Source organism: Brassica napus, chromosome C9, assembly GCF_020379485.1.
Source record: "Brassica napus cultivar Da-Ae chromosome C9, Da-Ae, whole genome shotgun sequence".
Taxonomy (NCBI): Eukaryota; Viridiplantae; Streptophyta; class Magnoliopsida; order Brassicales; family Brassicaceae; genus Brassica; species Brassica napus.
Window position 1 is genome coordinate 33,090,146 of NC_063452.1, and position 19,465 is coordinate 33,109,610.

The following is a 19,465-nucleotide window of genomic DNA, read 5'->3' on the forward strand; positions in this document are numbered from 1 at the left end:
AAACCCTAGATTAATCGTGGAAAAAGAAAGCGCAGAAAATCGGTTACGAATCCCCCACGGATGTACTTCTTCCAAATAACTTTCGGAGAAACGAAGTTGATTTCTATAGAATCACTCGAAACCTAAAATGGCTGACGAAGACTAAAGCAAAACGGGAGATCGTATCCCCACTGCTAAAACGTTTTCTGAAACCTAATATTTTGTAAGAATTTAAGTATCACTTCTATAGTAACAAATTCCACGAGTTGTCGTTGTTTGTCACCTATATCTTACTTAGGAAAAAACTACCCGAAACTTCCACGGATGAGAGAAAAACTTCTGATTAAGTTTGGTTGCAATAATTTACCTCGTCACGACTCTCGTACCGCCAAAACTTGAAAACATCTTTACGAAACAAATCTCGTAAAAATTATGCTCGACAACATCTTGCGAAACAAATTTTGTAAAATTAAAATCGATAACATTTTGCGGAATAACTTTCGTAAAATTGAAACTCGATATTATTTTTCGGAAAAACTTTCATAGAACTAAAGTTTGCAACATTTGACGAAGCAGCTTTCGTAAAATTAAACTCGACATTATTTTACGAGAAATTATTCGTAGAGTTAAACATAGTCGTATTTTATGATACAATTTTTGTAGAATAAGTTTGGCAACGTTTACGAAACGATTCTCGTAGATAAAACTCAAGACTATTCGACAACCTTCGAAAATCTAACAACGATCGTAGAAAAAGACTCTCGGAGAAGGAAATAGATGGAGCAAAATCCGAAAATAAAAATTCGCCCATCCGCCTCTCTCCACGGTCTCACCATCCTTCCTCTCGTGCCTCGATCTGTCGCCAAAACCTCATCACCCGGCGAGTCTTCCTGATCATCTTTCGCATCTCTTGATCATCCCTGGCTATTCCTAAACGCTAGAAAGGTTTCCACGAGATGCTTATTCATTTTCGTAAATCCAATAATACTAAGATTGAAACATGGATCACGAAAACCGCAAGATTGGCATCAGCCTAAACACGTCTAGGAAAGCAGAGAAATCCTGGAAGAATCAATACTCTTGCTACTCGAAATGGGAAGACAGACACAAAGAGAGTAAGGGCAAATGAGCAAGCAAAAAGGAGAAGAGGCAAACCCGAATCTTTGAGAGAACTTAGGTATTTCCGACTTGGAATTTTCATAGGAAATTACTAAGAAATAAAAACGCTTTTGAGACTGCCATAGAAGTTTACGGAACTTAAAACCTAGGAGGATAATCTAGCGAACTAAGTCTTAGGCGATTTTTCCTGTCTCGATATATCGTTCCATAACTGGTCATCCAGATCTTACAAACCTATCTAAACTCTCTGAAAATCGAGAAACGATCGCCATACATATTCAGCTGGCTTCCGACAGAAAGAAAGATCTACAGACACGAACGTCGTCTTAAAACCGATTCATGTCTAGCAATTTTCTTTAAACCGACATATTCCAAGTCGTCAACCTGAAAACAACCAAATCACAGTCCTAGCGTCGTCTTTAAATCGACCCGGACTGCCGATCATTCTAATCCTCAGAAGAAGAAACGTACACAACCCTTTAAAGTATCGGCTCAACTTTTTTCTTTCGTAAAAAAAAATAAGGGAGTAGGTACATATACTATACTCGTATACTCCCAAACTTCAAAAAAAATTTGCCTCAGCATCTAGAAAACGCTTTTTACAAAGCAAACTCTCGCAGAAATAGGCAGAAAAACATTTAGGCAATACGATGCCTCACTTTTGTAAAAGCAAATCGTCCCAAGAAGGCAAACGACAATCTAAAATTTGTCTAAACGCCAGCAACATTTCTTGTCGCAATCATGCGTATAGAAAACCTGTACCAATATTAAACTGAAGCGCGATGATTAGCCAAAGTCCTAAAACACTTTCCGGTTTTATATAGCCAGTTTCGTATACAACATTTTACGAGAAATCTTCAGGCATCAAAGCATTTATTTCAGTCTCCGTTTAGCCAAGTGAGTCACGGTAAAGCATCGAAAACATTTGCGACAAAGAAAACTCGAAAATAAAAGTAGCAGCGAGCACATTAAAGTGAACACTTTCTTCCCGATCGTTGGTTAGATCTACCGCTGGTCGACCAATTCGTTCCGGAAATGAATATGCAATGAGAATCCTCTCAAAATCCAATGAAAAACGTTATGCGACTAGATCATAACGAAATAAACTTCGGTAACACTCCATGAGTAACTCCATGAGTAACTCCAAGAACCTTTCACCAAAGATCAACTCAAAGCAGAAACATTTCTCTTAAAACCTGCAGAAATAACGCTGCTTTGACATGAGTATACATATCACCAATTTACAACCTTCGTAAAACCGGTCGCCTATTACTAACGCGAAAAATATTTCGTACAATCAGATCAAGTCATACGAAGATACTTTCAAAAGTAAACATAACAGGTTTTATGAAGAAGTACTTTTCGTATAGCAAATACAAAGCTGTAAGATCTGACTTTGGATGATCAATCTAAACTCTATCTCTTCGCATTACGATCTAACAAATCTAAATTTTAGCCCAGTGGCTCGTTGGCTTCTGCCTTTCGTTCCCCTCGGTCACATCCGAGCAGGCAATTGTCCCGCAACAGACTCCGCACTGGTTATGTATCAAACCTCTTAGGCTTCGTCTTCCTCAGACAAAAACGAATCGATTTTCATAATACTATAGGTAACATTATACGAAATATTCGTTGCATAACTGAAACCTAGAGCGGAGAATCGTCTTCTATTACTATCGGCCATATTAACACGGATAACCCCGGCAAACTTGGCCTATCAATCTCGACAAGCGCTCTTTGGCCCTCGGTCAATTACGCCTTCCAGTAAAAGTCCGAACCAGAATTTGGTATCCCCTTTAAGGACAATCGTAAACTAACATGACCTTAATGTTAACACGAAAGTACCGTGGTCTAATGCCTGACCTACAACGTCCTTGGCTATCTGAGTGAACATACCCTTAAAGGCTAAACGACAATCTGCGATTTGTCTAAAAACGTCATGTGACTATTTCATGTGACTATTAAGAAAATAATTATCGTATAACCCATAGTCGGAAATCATATGATAAATTTTTCGTAACAAAACTCAGTCCTAACAACCAAACAGTTAACGGAAAACCTAAACTTGTCGACAATCGACCCAGTTCAATACGTTCCACCATCAACTTTAAAGCCCGCTATCTTTTACCCGTAAAATATGGCATGTAAGAAAAACTTGTAACAGAGCTCCTAGAGCTATACGAAACATCCTCAAATGTACAAGAAATAGATCTCGAAAAGCCAACACTTCACAAAGCAATACGAAGGAAAACGCTTCTTCCCAGGGACAAATTTACGCGACTCCTCGGTCCTAATTCCTCGATCGCAAATCAAATTATTAGCATCCAAACATGAACAACAATTTTGGCCGCAGACATCCATAGACAAACCAGAATATTTCTCAAACGCAGGGTTAAGACAAAACCCTTGCAATATCGCGAAACATCTTCAAGCCCGCGAACATTTCAAGCACGAAACGCGGCATACGAAAGAAAAATCAATCTTCAGCATTGCGAGACGTCGAAGACACCTGAAGAACCATTTTCGACAAAATTACCTTCCTCGATAAAGGCACCTTCTTGGAAGACCAAACAATTATACATACTAACATCTTCTCAAACACGTATTTTTCGCGACGACTTTAAAACGGTAATATCTACTGATAAGTTTGTTGCTGATCACAACAAACTCTTAACGTCCTAAACAGACTTAGCCATCTCATAGAGATAGCTCTCGTACACCCGACACAAGGGTAATAGCGCTATATAAAAAATCAGAAATATTGGTCAGCACTTTCGGGAGACTTAAAAATTGTCATCGAAGAAATGCTCGATTCCTCCCATACAAGTCATGTAAGCCTAAAACATATCGAGGAATTTAAAGCGGGACGGAATCAGGTCGAAAACAATACAGGAAACGTAAGTCGAAGTGGTCATCGCACCCCCTAAAGTCGTGATTAGACCTAGGTCTTTCCCTAAGCCTAGCACACTAGTCTTCAACATCTCAAGGGATGATATCAAAGATACGAGATCCTAAAACATGTCTCTTCGTCAATATTTGCGCATTTATGAGACTTCTCAAACACAAGTCTTCGGACGTTCTCATCATAGGCAACGACAAGTATCACGATCAACAAAGTCAGATGGCCTCTCTATACGTTTTTAAAAGGAGATAACATGTAATGGCCCGATCCCGGACGTCTTGGCCACGGACAAAGCCTCACATCGCTCGGTCCACTTCCTGGCCGAACCTCTAAATTTTTCGCCCTTTATCCATAATATTGCCATAGGCGAGGGCTAACTTAGATCTTAGATTAAGACTACCTTAGTCATTCCCTAGCTTAGATCATTTCAACTCATACGCAGCGGAATATTCTCTACTTAACCGTTGGACTAAATCCAATCTAACACTCGTCCGGTTTAATCGCCTCAGCTGTGGTAAGTCTACTCACCTACCAACTAGCTCAGAGGTCGATCCTAAACCCAATCAAGTCATACGAATCTGAGGTTCCATTCCCCTGAACCATTCTATCTAGAACTAAGCAAGAGTTGCAAGATCATACCTTAGCCACATCCACGGAGCTTGTTAGCTCATCGGCCCAGCTGCTCTAGCTGAATGAACTCGTAGACCAGCTGATCGAGTTGTCACAATCGAACTGAGCTAAGACCGAGCTATGGCCAGCTGCCATATAATGCGTCCAGCTCCTTTACTCATCAAATAACTCCTTTAGGTACTTAGTCATTCAGGCAACCATCCCCACAGACTTAAATAACCCTTGAGAGCCTTCAAACAGCTAAGGATATGCATTCGACCCTTTCCGTCTTATGCATCATCCAACATCCTTTTACCTTATCAGCTTGTGATACCAAGTCCAGCTCATGGACTAACAATGCCCATCAGATCCTAAGTCAATCAACAAACCACCCCACATGACTCAGAACTAATGAGTCTTCACACTTACCTAACCGGCCATGGAACCATGTCCCAATGGAGCCGATCAACCTGGCTCTTACTACCGGTGAATCCTTTGATCCATCAGATCAGACACCTTGATCCATCATGGATTAGGTCGTCCATCCTTACCCCTGATCAGATCACACACGGCCTTCCTTAAATAATCACATCCAGCTCAATACTTGTGGTCCACGCCACCTAGTATCAGCCTTACTCTTCTCTATGGCTCTTAGCCTATCCTTTGCACCTACCTTACCAACACCAGGTTGATAACTAACATTCCTTATGATCAATAATAATAAGTGACAAACATATCACAACACACAAGCATATGATCAGATAACCTAACACAAGGATCTATCATTGCATGGTTGGTTCCTTATCTAAACATCAATATACTCTCAGGTGCAATTTTGACCACAAGCAAACCTGCTCCAAAAATTAATTAAAATATGCCAATAGTTATTATAAATCCCCAAAGTAGGTTTCCCATCAACATAATCTAACCCAAAGGTCCAGATCATGTGAAACCCGACTTTGGTCAGTCCAACCGATGGCCATGGACAATCACTTCCTGAACCGGCCAAGGCCCTTATTCAGTGCCTCCATGTAAACATAGTTTACATAACAATATATGTTCTTCAAGGGGTGTGCCTTACTTGGCCTCAACCGCACCATAAGAAACATAAACATAAACCATAAATTAATCATAAAGTGTTACCTCATACTTGATCTCTCTAGATCTTATGGCTTCCTTTACCATGGACATTCCTGCTCCTCCTCCACACACCTTGATCAAGTCTTATCATATACTTACAGTAATGATAAGATCCCTCCATGGGTCGCACCCATCTTCCCTTCCATTGATCTCCCATGAAACCGGTTCTACAGTGCATCCGCCTTCAAGGCTGTTCATGCCATTGAGAGTGGAGTCCGGCCTTCTCCCTTCTCTCCTCGATATTTGTGTGTGTTCTCAAGACATAGAGGAAGCCTAGGGCGTGATCATACATGATGAAACACCATCACAGGGTCGTTCCCAACTCCCATGAAACTGCCTTCCCACGCACCTCTCCCTTTCAGGCTATCTTGGCCATAGGAAGTGGAATCCGGCCATCCCTCTTCTTCCCTTAGAATTTGTGTGTGTTCTCAGGCCCTGGAGGATTCTTTGGGTGTTATTAACACGAAACAAAACCCATCAAAGGGTCGTTATAACTTCCCCTTTGATCTCTCCCAAAACTGCCTCTTTATGGCCTTCAACCCACTTTGGGTCTTGGATGTTGATTCTGACCAACTCTCTATCTTTTCTCTGTGTTTTCCTGTGTTTCAGGGTGTAAGAGGAAGCCCTGGAGTTCCTGCACACCCACTGACTTGCCCTCCTTATATAGAAGAAGGGGTGGTTACTTCTTAACCATTGCATCCCTTCGGTATCATTTCTGGCCATTGATTTAATCAATGGTCCAGATCACACCCATTCGCCTATAGAAGTTACCAGACGTCCTGAGCCTGCTTATCCACTCCTAGACAAATCACACTGAATCCCTCAAGGATTACCCAAGCCCCTGGCTCAATCCCAAGAACCCACCAGCCCATCGTCACACACGGGTCGCCCACATGGCCCGGCCACTGTCCGGACCCGGCCCAACTGCCCGAGACCAGAACACTCAGTCCATCCAGCTCAGGGAGCTGACAAACTCTACTTGAGCTCCAACCGAGCTTCGTCCAGCTGGTTGAGCTTCTTGCTTGCGTCGCCTAGGTGCTAGACACTTCGTCCAGCTTGCTCTCTTCATCTTATTCAATCCTTCTAAGTCCCTTGGTCTATTTCTAGACCTAAACTAAGTTTTCCCATGATCCTTGCTGACTTACACTTGGTGAGCTACCTTCGAGCTTCCATGAGCTTCGCCATTGCATCGTCCAGCTACCGTAGCACTCGCCCAGCTCCTTTGAGCTTGTCTCCGCCTTGTCTTGGTTAAGTCTCAGCTATTTGATGCCATTAACCATGCTAAAGGGCCATGATACGCTTGTCTCTAGGTCCTGTGACCTGACTTGTGCGTCTCCTTGCACCAAGGTCTGTCCGGACGATCCGATCCAGGATCGGGGACACTACAAGTCTCCCCCACTTGTGATGGATTCGTCCTCGAATCCAGTGGTGACCATTCCTTATCCAACCACAGCCTTTCCTGGCTTGGCCATATTGCGATCTTAGTCCATACTAGACTAAACCGCCACACACTTGACATCTGTCCATTACTGGACTTTTGTCATAATTCGATCCTGGTCCTTTCATGGACTCGGTCATATTACGGTCTTGGTCCACTCAGGGACTCAACCGTCGCACCCCGACCATAGGTCCATCTCCGAGTAGGTCGTGTCCTGATCCTTGTCCCTTACCGAACTTCATCTTATTGCGGTTCTGGTCCACTCCGGGACTCAACCGTCTCACCCCAACCATATGTCAATCTCCGACTTGGTTGCGCTGCGATCCTCATCCCTCACTGGACTTGATCGTCTTTATTCCAACCATAGGTCAATCTCCGACTTGGTTGTACTGCGATCCTCGTCCCTCCTTAGACTTAATCGACTTCAGCTCGACCATCTCGGCAGGAGCCATACAATAGGGACTTTTGGACATTGAGGTCGTCCCAGGTTCCAGTTCTTTTATGAACAGATCAGCCATATCAGGGGGAATGCCCTGTAGCGGCCGAAACACGTCCTCGAACTCACTGACCAGCGGAATCCCGTCTGTGTCACCACCCCCTACGACCTCCTTAGTGGTGATGGTAGCCATATAGGCCTCTAAACCATTTGCAAGCATCCATTCCGCTTGGACTGCTGATACCACTATACTTCCAGAGGTCGAACAATACCTTGGAACCTGATCAGGGGTCTACACCCACTCTCAAACTGCACCATGCTCCAGTGATAGTCCAAGGTGGCCTGATTCTTTCCAAGCCAGTCCATGCCTAATATTACATCGTGATTCTCAGGGCGGACAACAACCAGATCCACAGGCATTACCCTGTCTTTGATCATCACTGGAATGTCCTTAACCAGCCCTAGTGAATGCATCACTTGCCCACCGGCCCATCATCCCCCGTTCCCATCTGGAACAAACCCTTTTCGATCGATCCTGGACTAAAAAAACTATGTGGCGCTCCAGTATCGAAAAGTACGTGTGTTTCCAAACGCCCAATAACCAGATCATAGTAAATCCTGACTAGATCCCATTTGGACTCGTTCGAGTAAGCCAACCCTGGTCCTTCTCTGGACTCGATTGCATACCAAACCTGGTCCATTCTTCAAACCCGTCAATTATGTCTAATTAACTAGATCGGCCAACCTTTTTGTCTCAGGGTCTTGCTCTTCGAGAGTTCATCTTGGCTAAGCCAGTTCATCTTGGAACTTTCATGTTCACCAGCATGACACCCTAGCTCACCTCAACTCTCACTCCGCTCACCACAACTAAGGTCCCATGGTCATCTTAGTTTTTTTTTTTTTTTTTTTTTTTTGAGCACTGTCATGAACAGGATCAAGCATGCTCTGATACCAACTTGTAATGACCCGATCCCGACCGTCTAGGCCACGGACAAAGTGTAATGACCCGCTCCCAGAGTATTTTTAATTTTGAAGAAAATAGAACGCGAGAGGCTTTATTCTACAAGGAGAGTATTTTCTCTAAGTGTGGAAACACTTGTATTCGTTAAGACTGGAGATAATGATGTATTTGAACTAAGTGTCGGATCTTAAGTGAGCTCATGGAATAAATTCGTAACTGGCGGAGCGATGATAAACTGATCATGGAACAATCAGACCATACATAAGGCGAGATCAAGACCACAAGACGAACTAAGGAATGTTCGGCTATTGGACGATGCGGGTTCCAAGTAAGGAAATTTTTACTAGGCATCATTGCGGATAATACAAAAGGTAGGTCCGATATACGAGAGTCAGTTAAAGAAAGAATCGAAGATATCAAGTCAAGCCAGTGATGGTGATCGTTGACCAAGTCAAATAAGGAAACAAACAATAAGTGACCGACTTGGTGACGAACCACACTAAATATCCGGCTTAGTGAGCAAGTCCATAAAGTAGTATAAAAGATACCTTCAGCTCTCATTTATGGACACAACCAAGAAAAACATATTTAGAGAGAAGTGAGAGCAAAAACGAGTTGGTAGAGATAGAAGTTTGAGAAGAGGGATCGAACGAGGAGGAGCTAAAGAGTTCTTCGTCAGAAACACAGGAAGTTAAGAGTCTTCGAATCCTAGAGATTCAGCTAAGGTGAGGATGTGATTCGTGGCACAATAAGAATTGTTTTGTCTGATTTGATTCAATATGATCGAGTTATTCTTGAATTTAATTTGTTTATGGAAAGTGCGTTCGTCGTATTCTTTGGATAATGAATGATAGGATTTTTTATGGAAACTTCGTTCATCATGTTCTTAAGTAATGTATGATAGTAATAGTTTATCGAAAGTTTGTTCATTATATTCTTAGGAAAAGCATGCTAAAATTAAGGAATTGATAATCAAGTTATGTTAGGATCTTTATGTAATAAATGAAAGTTTGATCTTAAAAATCTAAGTCATGGAATATTAATGCATTTAAGGAAAGTTTAATCGAAATGATTTAATTAAAGGAACTGGTTTAGAGGATGTAATGGATCTTCGGGTCGAAGGTTTGGCTACGGGCCGTAATGGACCGATGGGTCGCAGGTTTGGCCACGGCCGCAGGTTTGGCTTCGGCCGCAGATTTGGCTTCGGCCGCAGGTTTGGCCACGGCCGCAGGTTTGGCTTCGGCCGCAAGTTTGGCTTCGGCCGCAGATTTGGCTTCGGCCGCAGGTTTGGCTTCAGCCGCATGTTTGGCTACGGCGTCAGGATTATGGGCCTTCGGGTCGAAAGGTTAAGAAATGTAAAAGTAATGGAACTAGTTAAGTAAAGGAATGATAGAACCGGATGCTAGGTTGTTAGTATTGATTGAGTGCATGATTATTGAACTGTGGTGGGCGGTATTGAGCGTCCTCACTGAGTAATTTTGTATACTCATGCCTCCTTTGCGATGCAGGTTTGTTTGATTGTGTGGACCAGAGCGCGAGGCTATAAAGACCATCGGGGCTAGGGTTTTTGAACTTGGGTAATATTGAGAAGTTTTGTAAAACATATTTTTGTTATTGTAAACTACATGATTTTAACTTTTAAGTATTTAGACTCGTGTTTCATTTATAAAGTTGCAGTATTTCGCATGTTCATCCGATAAAATTTTACTTGATCTTTTACTTAGAAATTTTCATGTGTTTTCAAAGATTTTTGGGTTGGGGTGTTTCAATTTGGTATCAAAGCGGGGTAGGTCAGCCAGTTCCGTCCTGGCTGGCCGCTTTTCAAAAATTGGATCTATGGGTAAAGGTTGAGACGAACTGATGGTCTACGTTTCGCGCGAAGGATGTGTTGTATGATTTTCCTAAGGTTTTTTTTTGGTATGTGTTTATGATAAGGCTGCTTAGCAAATGGGTATGCAAAATTGTGTTAAATAATTTGCAGGAAGTTAGTGAAAGCTAACTTAAGTCTTGTTAAGGACGAAAAAGAAATGTTGATTATCGGGTTTTTCAGAGGGAATGCGATGAAGGTATCGAATTGGTTCAGTCGTCTGGAAGAATATGCTTAAAGCTGTGGTGATAAATCGAGACATTTCAAATTTAGTGAAGGAATGGATACGATGTTGAAGTTGCTGGGAGCGGAATGGATCGATGAAACTGCAACAAGGACACGTGTATGGTTTGGGATATAAGTAGAACATGGAACCAAGAATACACGACCTAGATGCAGGGGTGGAGTCAATCCACTTTGTTACTGGTGTAGGGGTGAAGGCGACACTTTGTTTGACTATGAGTGTTGTATTCTTTGTGTGACAGGAAATCGCCCAACAATGGTCACGTAAGAATGGGTTCGAGGAAGAGATCATATCTGGTAGTGAAGCATACATGACAATTTTCAAGTTGCATGTCATTTATCAAGATGTTTCAACGATGGTGGAGCGTGCGGACAGATTTAAAGACTTGACTGGGTTACCTTATAAATGATTCAAAGCAATTCTTGGAATGGTCATGTTGGATCAGTGTCATGTTAATACGGATTGGACATATGTTTACGTAGCCCTACGAGAAGAAAGGAAGCTGATGAATGGGGTGTTTCACGAGTTCTTGGACGAATTTATAATCATCTTTATCAATGACATTTTGGAGTTCTCGAAAAGTTCGGAGAAGCACAAGGGACATCTAAGAGTAGTCATGGAGAACCTAAGGGAGCATAACTTGTTTGCTAAGCTAAGCCACTGACTCGGCTGACGGGTAAGGACGTGAAGTACGACTGGACAGAGGAATGTAAGAAGATTTTTGCAAGCTTGAAGGAGCGTTTGATGAGTACACTGATTCTAGTACTGCCTCAGCCTGGAGTGGCTTATTATGTGTTCACAGACGCATAAAGATGGGGCTCGGTGGCGTCTTGATGCAAGATGAACATGTGATCTCTTATGCATCTCGACAACTGAGGAAACATGAGGAGAATTATCCAACTCACAATTTAGAGATGACAGCGGCGGTGTTTGCTCTTAAGATTTGGTGGTCATATCTTTATGGGAAAAAGTTCAAGTGTTTACGGACCTTAAGAGCCTCAAGTACATTTTCACTCAGCCAAAGTTAAATCTAAGGAAGAGACGATGCATGGAGTTGGTGGCGGAGGCTAACTTGGACTTTATTGAAGGAAATGGTACTGAAGGAAGCACACCAATCTAAGTTCTCCTTACAACCAGGTGCAACAAAGATGTACCATGATCGTAAGTGGTTCTACCATTGATCAGGGATGAAAAGGGATGTAGTTGGTTGTGTGGTAATTTGTCCAACATGTCAGTTAGTGAAAGCAGAGCATCAGGTTCCGAGTGGCTTTTTTGCCGAGTTTACCCATGCCATAATGGAAATGGGATATGATCACAATAGACTTTGTGTGCAGTCTTCTAAAGACAAAGAGCTGTAAGGATTCAATATGGGTGATAGTAGACCGCTTGACTAAGTCAGCACACTTCCTTCCATTCCAAATGTTAGATGGTGTGGACAAGTGTGTGGAACCCTACATGAGGGTAATTGTGAAACTCCATGGTTCCCCTATTAGCATTGTGTCAGATCGAGACCCACAATTTGCTTTAAATTTCTGGATGGTATTCCAGAAAGCTTTGGGAACCAAGTTGCACATGAGTACAAAATATCATCCACAAATGGAAGGACGATCGGAGAGGACGATCCAATCATTGGAGGATTTAATGGAGGCTTACGTAGTGGACTGAGGTAAACTATGGGAGTAGCATTTACCATTAACTAAGTTTGCATACAACAATAGTAACCACCCTAGAATTGGAATGTGACCGAGCATGATGTCTGTGTCGAACTCTTTTGTGTTGGATTGAAGTGGGGGAGGGCCGCGATCTTTGTCCAGAGGTGATAAAAGAGATGATAGACATAATCAAATTTATCAAGGAGAAAATGAAGGGGGTTCAAGATCGGCATAAAAAGCTATGCAGAGAAGAGGAGGAAGGAATTGGAATTCCAAGTGGGGGAGATGGTTTACCTAAAAAGGGTGAAGTCTAAGGGAAATGATAGGACAGCGAAGATGGGTAAACTGCAACCGAGGTATATGGGACCGTTTATGATCGTGGAACGAGTTGGACCAGTGACTTATCGTTTGGAATTGCCTGACGAACTCCATCCATTCCATGATGCGTTCCATGTGTTTCAACTAAGGAAGGTGGTAAGGGATCCGACATTAATTGTCTCGTAACCACCTGAAGATTTGGGTTTTGGTCTGTCGACCCATGAAAACCCGATGAAAGTGTTGGCCGAGTCAAGGAAAGGTTACGACCACTGCAATTGGTCGAGGATGAAGAATCCTACAAGATCAGGAACCTTGTTGGATTAGTGGATGAGAATCACCATTAATAAGAGATCTGCATGTTGGTTCAACCATTCCAAGGTTTGACGGTAAACGATGTGAAGTATGGTGGACGACATACTACAAGGAAAGTTTTGTGGTTCAGAAAGAGTGCAAACGGGCATGTTGATGTTAGTGCGATCCAGCTTGGAGTGTTTTTGCATGGATGCATCTGAAATCGAATTTAGTTGTTTTATCAATGTGTTATCGCGTTTTTCGTCTTAGTAATTGTGGAAGTAAGAGGATTGCATGCACGGCTGAAGATGTTGTGAATGAAGGTCTTTATAAATAATCGAAGTGCACAGAATAAGAAATCAGGTGATCAAGTTGTTATATAATATGCGGCAGTTCTGCGTATTGGGATTTTGGATGCATCCTAGAAGGAGAAATTGTTATTGGTATAGTCGGTTGCATCAATGAAGATGACTCGAGTATTGAATGTTCCAGTCAGATCCGTTATGATGGACCAAAGTAAGGAGAGAATGAAATCTCATGTAAGAAGTGATAGAGGAACATTGAAATGGAGGAAACCTAAGATTATTTCAAGTGAGCGGTTGGAGTACATGGAAGCAAAATACTGCAGCGTGTCCAAAGTTGCTTTAGTTTTTAGTTATCCAGCAGTTGGTCGAGACTAAATTCGAGGAAGAATTTATTTTAAGTGGGGGAGAGTTGTAACGACCCGCTCTCGGAGTATATTTAATTTTGAAGAAAATAGAATTCGAGAGGTTTTATTCTACAAGGAGAGTATTTTCTCTAAGTGTGAAAACACTTGTAATCGTGAAGACTGGAGATAAAGATGTATTTTAACTAAGTGTCGGATCTTAAGTGAGCTCATGGAATAAATTCAGAACTGGCGGAGCGGTGATAAACTGATCATGGAACAATCAGACCATACATAAGGCGAGATCAAGACCACAGGATGAACTAAGGAATGTTCGGCTATTGGACAATGCTGGTCAGGAACGTTTTACTAGGCATAATTGCGGATAATACAAAAGGCATGTCCGATCTACGGGAGTCAGTTAAAGAAAGAATCGAATATATCAAGTCAAGCCAGTGATGGTGATCGTTGACCAAGTCAAATAAGGAAACAAACAATAAGTGACCGACTTGGTGAGGAAGTCTTTGACCAAGCCAAATAAGGAAACCACACAAAATATCCGGCTTGGTGAGCAAGTCTAGACAGTGGTATAAAAGATACCTCCAGCTCTCATTTCTGGACACAACTAAGAAAAACATATTTAGAGAGAAGTGAGAGAAAGAACGAGTTCGTAGAGATAGAAGTTTGAGAAGAGGGATCGAACAAGGAGGAGCTAAAGAGTTCTTCGTCAGAAACGCAGGAAATTCAGAGTCTTCGAATTCTAGAGATTCAGCTAAGGTGAGGATGTGATTCGTGGCAGTCCAATAAGAACTGTTTTGTCTGATTTGATTCAATTTGATCGAGTTATGCTTGAATTGAATTTGTTTATGGAAATTCGTTCATCGTATTCTTAGGAGAATGAATGATAGGATTTTTTATGGAAAGTTTGTTCATCATGTTCGTAAGTAATGTATGATAGTAATTGTTTATTGAAAGGTTGTTCATTATGTTCTTAGGAAAAGCATGATAAAATTGATGAATTGATAATCAAGTTATGTTAGGATCTTTATGTAAGAAATGAAAGTTTGATCTTAAAAATCTAAGTCATGCAATTGTAATGCGTTTAAGGAAAGTTTAATCGAAATGAGTTAATTAAAGGAACTGGTTAAGAGGATGTAATGGACCTTCGGGTCGAAGGTTTGACTACGGGCCGTAAGGGACCGACGGGTCGCAGGTTTGTCTACAGCCGTAGGTTTAGCTTCGGCCGCAGATTTGGCTTTGGCCGCAGGTTTGGCTGCGGCCGCAGGTTTGGCTTCGCAGGTTTGGTTTCGGCCTCAGGTTTGGCTTCGGCCGCAGGATTATGGGCCTTTGGGTCAAAAGGTTAAGAAATGTAAAAGTAATGGAACTAGTTAAGTAAAGGAATGATAGAACCGGATGCTAGGTTGTTAGTATTGATTGAGTGCATGATTATTGAACTGTGGTGGGCGGTATTGAGGGTCCTCACTGAGTAATTTTGTGTACTCATGCCTCCTTTGCGATGCAGGTTGAAGGGATCAAGCCTTTCGTAGTTCGTCTTAGAGTTAAGGTTCTTATGACTTGTTTTCCAGCGAGACCTTTACGGTCTAGTTTTTATGCAGCGGTTATCAGGCGTGTTGCTGCCGATGGCATTTTATATGGGTGTAGAAGGAAGACTACGAGTTGTCATCTCGTAATCTAACTCTGTGTGAACTGCTATATCCGTGATCTGTTTCGAGAGTTTTCCGCAGTGTGTATATCTTGCGAGATTTCTGAAGATGCTCGAATATTGGCAAAGAGACAAATTTTGGGATCTCGTATCAAGGTTTTTGATACTATGCCTAGAGATGTTAGAGACCAGTGCGCTGGGTTTAGGGCAAGACCTAGGTTTACTCCTGGTTTTAGAGGGTGCGATGACTAATTCGACTTACGTATCCCGTTTCAGTTGCATCCTGATTCCATACCGATTTAAAGTCCGCGATAGGTTCTCCGCTTATACGACTTGTATGGTTGGAACCGAGCATCTCTCCAAGGACAATTTTTAAGCCTCCTAGAAGTGCTAACCAAAAATTTTGGGTTTCTTTTATAGCGCTATTATCCTTGTGTCGGATGTACGAGAGTCATCTCCACGAGATGGCTAAGTCTGTTTAGGACGTTAAGAGTTAGTTGTGATCAGCAACAAACTTAATGGTAAAAAATACCGTTTCGAGTCTTCGCGAAGGATATGTTTTGAGAATATGTTAGTGCGTAAGACTGTCTGGTCTTCCAAGAAAGTGTTTTTATCGAGGAAGGAAATTTCGTCGAAGAACAAATCTTCAGGCGTCTGCGACGTCTCGCGAGGCTGAAGATTTGTTATTCTTTCGTATGCCGCGTTTCGTGCTTGAAATGTTCGCGGGCTTGAAGATGTTTTGCGATGTTGCAAGGGTTTAGTCTTAGCCCTGCGTTTGAGAAATATTCTTGTTTGACTACGGATGTTCGCAGCCAAAATTGTTGTTCCTGTTTGGATGCTAATAATTTGATTTGCGATCGAGGAATTAGGACTGAGGTGTCGCGTAAATTTTTTCATGGGAAGAAGCGTTTTCCCTCATAGTGCTTTGTGAAGTGTTGGCTTTCCGAGATCTATTTTGTGCATTTTTTAGCATGTTTCGTATTGCTCTAGAAGCTTTGTTACGGATTTTTCCGTACATGCCGCGTAATATGGGTAAAACGTTGCGGGCTTAAAGTGAATTGTGGAGCGTATTGAACTCGGTCAATTTTCGAAAAGTTTAGATCCTCCTTTAACCATTTGGTTGCTAGGACTGAGTTTCGTTACGAAGAATTTATCATATGACTTCCGACTGTAGGCTATACGATAATTATTCTCTTAATAGTCACACGACGTTTTTTAGACAAATCGTAGATTGTCGTTTAGCCGTTAAATGATAGAGCTATGGTTTCTCAAATAGTTTGGCTTGGCGTGAGGGATGTGTTCACTCAGATAGCCAAGGATGTTGTAGGTCAAAGATTAGACCATGGTACTTTAACATTTAAGGTCATGTTAGTTTACGATTGTCCTTAAAGGGGATGGCAAATATTGGTTTGGACCTTTAGTGGAAGGCGTAATTGACCGAGGGCCAAAGAGCGCTTGTTGAGATTGATAGGCCAAGTTTTCCGGGGTTATCCATGCTAATATGGCCGATAGTCGTAGAAAACGATTCTCCGCTCTAGGTTTCAGTTATACGACGAATATTTCGTATAATGTGACCTATAGTCTTATGAAATCGAATCTTTTTTGCCTGAGGAAGACAAAGCCCAAGAGGTTTGCTACATAACCAGTGTGGAGTCAGTGGCGGGACGACTGCCTTCTCGGATGTGACCGAGGGAAAAGAAAAGCATAAGCCAGCGAGCCGCATGGTTCTTCATAAAGCCTGTTATGTTAACTTTAGAAAGTTTCTTCGTAAGACTTGGTCTGATTGTACGAAGGATTTTTCGCGTAAGTAACGGGGACCGGTTTTACGAAGGTTGTAGATCGGTCATATGTAAACATATGTTGAAGTAGCGTTATTTATGTGGGTTTCACGAGAAACGTTTCTGCTGTGATTTCGATCCTAGGTGAAAGTTGCTTGGAGTTACTCATGGAGTGTTACCGAAGTTTATTTCATTACAATCTAGTCGCAAAATGTTTTTCATAGGTTTTATGAAAGTATTCTCATGACACATTCGTTTCTGGAACAAATTGGTCAGACCAGAGGTGGATCTAGCCACCATCGGGAGGAAAGCGTCTCTTTGTGCACGATGCTACATCTATTCTCGAGTTTTCTTCGTCACAAATGTTTTCGATGCTTTTCCGTGACTCACTTGGTACAACGGAAACTGAAAGAAATGCTTTGGTGATTGAAGATTTCTCGTAGAATTTTTTAAACGAAACTGGCTTTCTAGAACTGGAAATGGCTTCAATACTTTGGCTAATCGTCGAGTTTCAGTTTGATATTGGTATATGTTTTCTGTACGTATGATTGCGACAAGAAATGATGTATAGTCTTTGAGATTATGTTCATGATCGTCTGGATATGTTGCTAGCGTTTAGACAAATTTTAGATTGTCGTTTGCCTATTTGAGACGATTTGCACGTGTTTTTGAAGTTTGGGAGTATACAAGTATAGTATACGTACCTACTCCCCTTTTTTTTTTTACGAAAGAAAACAGTTGAACCGATACTTTGAAGGGTTGTGTACGTTTCTTCTTCTAAGGTTTGAAATGATCAATAATCCTGGACGATTTAAAGACGACGCTTGGACTGTGATTTGGTTTGTTTCCACTTTGACGACTTGGAATATGTCGGTTCTGAGAAAATTGCTAGAAACGAGGTTTTAAGACGACGTTCATGTCTCTAGTTTTTTCTCTCTTTAGGAAGCGAGCTTGATATGCGTGGCAATCGTTTCTCGATTTTTGGAGAGTTTAGATCAGTTTGCACGATCTGGCTGAACAGTTAAAGAACGATATATCGAGACAAGAAAAATCGCCTAAGACTTAGTTCGCTAGACTATCCACCTAGGTTTTACGTTCCCTAAAGTTCTATGGCAGTCTCAAAGGCGTTTTTATTTCTTAGTAATTTCCTACGAATTCCAAGTCTGATTTCAAAAATTTCAAGTCGGAAATACCTTAGTTCTCTTGAAGACGCAGTTTTGTCTCTTCTCAGTTTTGCTTGCTTATTTCCCCTTCCTCTTCTCGTGTATGTTCACCATTTTCGATATTGGTCTTTATCCTTTAAACTTGAAATTTATCTTTCGAACTTGGCTGTTATCTTCTCCTTAGATATGACGTCAATTTTTATAAAAAGGTTCAATGTAATCGTATAGGTGAGGCGGCTAAGGTGTTAAGTTAACCGATGCCGTTTTATACGATTAATCTGAATCCAAGCGAGAAAACAAGTCTTTGCGGTTTTTTTTTATTGTAAAGTTTCAATGGTAACTCCAATCAAGACAAAACAAGAGACGTTTCGATCGAGATTTGAAGGCGAACACAAAGATGGAGGTAAGGGCGAGTAGGAGCAAACAAAGGAGTTTAGACGAGTCTTACTGGTTTTTGTCGTAAAATCTCAATGGAAATTCCGATTGAGACGAAACGAAAAGCGTTTCGATGAGGATTCAAAAGAGAACCTAAAGGAGGACCTTTCTGAGGCCTGACAGGTCGCTATGTAGCGAGTGAAGGTCTGACAGGTCGCTACGTAGTGAGTGGAAGTAAGCCAAGAAGAGTCCTACTTGTTTTCGTCGTAAAATCTCAACGGAAACTCCGATTGAGACAAAACGAAAAGCGTTTCGATGAGGATTCAAAAGAGAACCTAAAGGAGGACCTTTCTGAGGCCTGACAGGTCGCTATGTAGCGAGTCAAGGTCTGATAGGTCGCTACATAGCGAGTGGAAGCAAGCCAAGAAGAGTCCTACTTGTTTTCGTCGTAAAATCTCAACGGAAACTCCGATTGAGACGAAGCAAAACGCGTTTCGATGAGGATTCAAAAGAGAACCTAAAGGAGGACCTTTCTGAGGCCTGACAGGTCGCTATGTAGCGAGTGAAGGTCTGACAGGTCGCTACGTAGCTAGTGGAAGCAAGCCAAGAAGAGTCCTACTTGTTTTCATCGTAAAATCTCAACGGAAACTCCGATTAAGACGAAACGAAAAGCGTTTCGATGAGGATTCAAACGAGAACGCAAAGGAGGACCTTTCTGAGGCCATGCAGGTCGCTACATAGCGAGTGGAGAGTTGGCTTGAGCTCGGTCGCTACGTAGCGACCGAGCTGTGTGCGTGCTCGGTCGCTACGTAGCGACCGAGCTGTGTGCGTGCTCCGTCGCTACGTAGCGACCGAGCTGTGTGGGTGCTCGGTCGCTACGTAGCAAC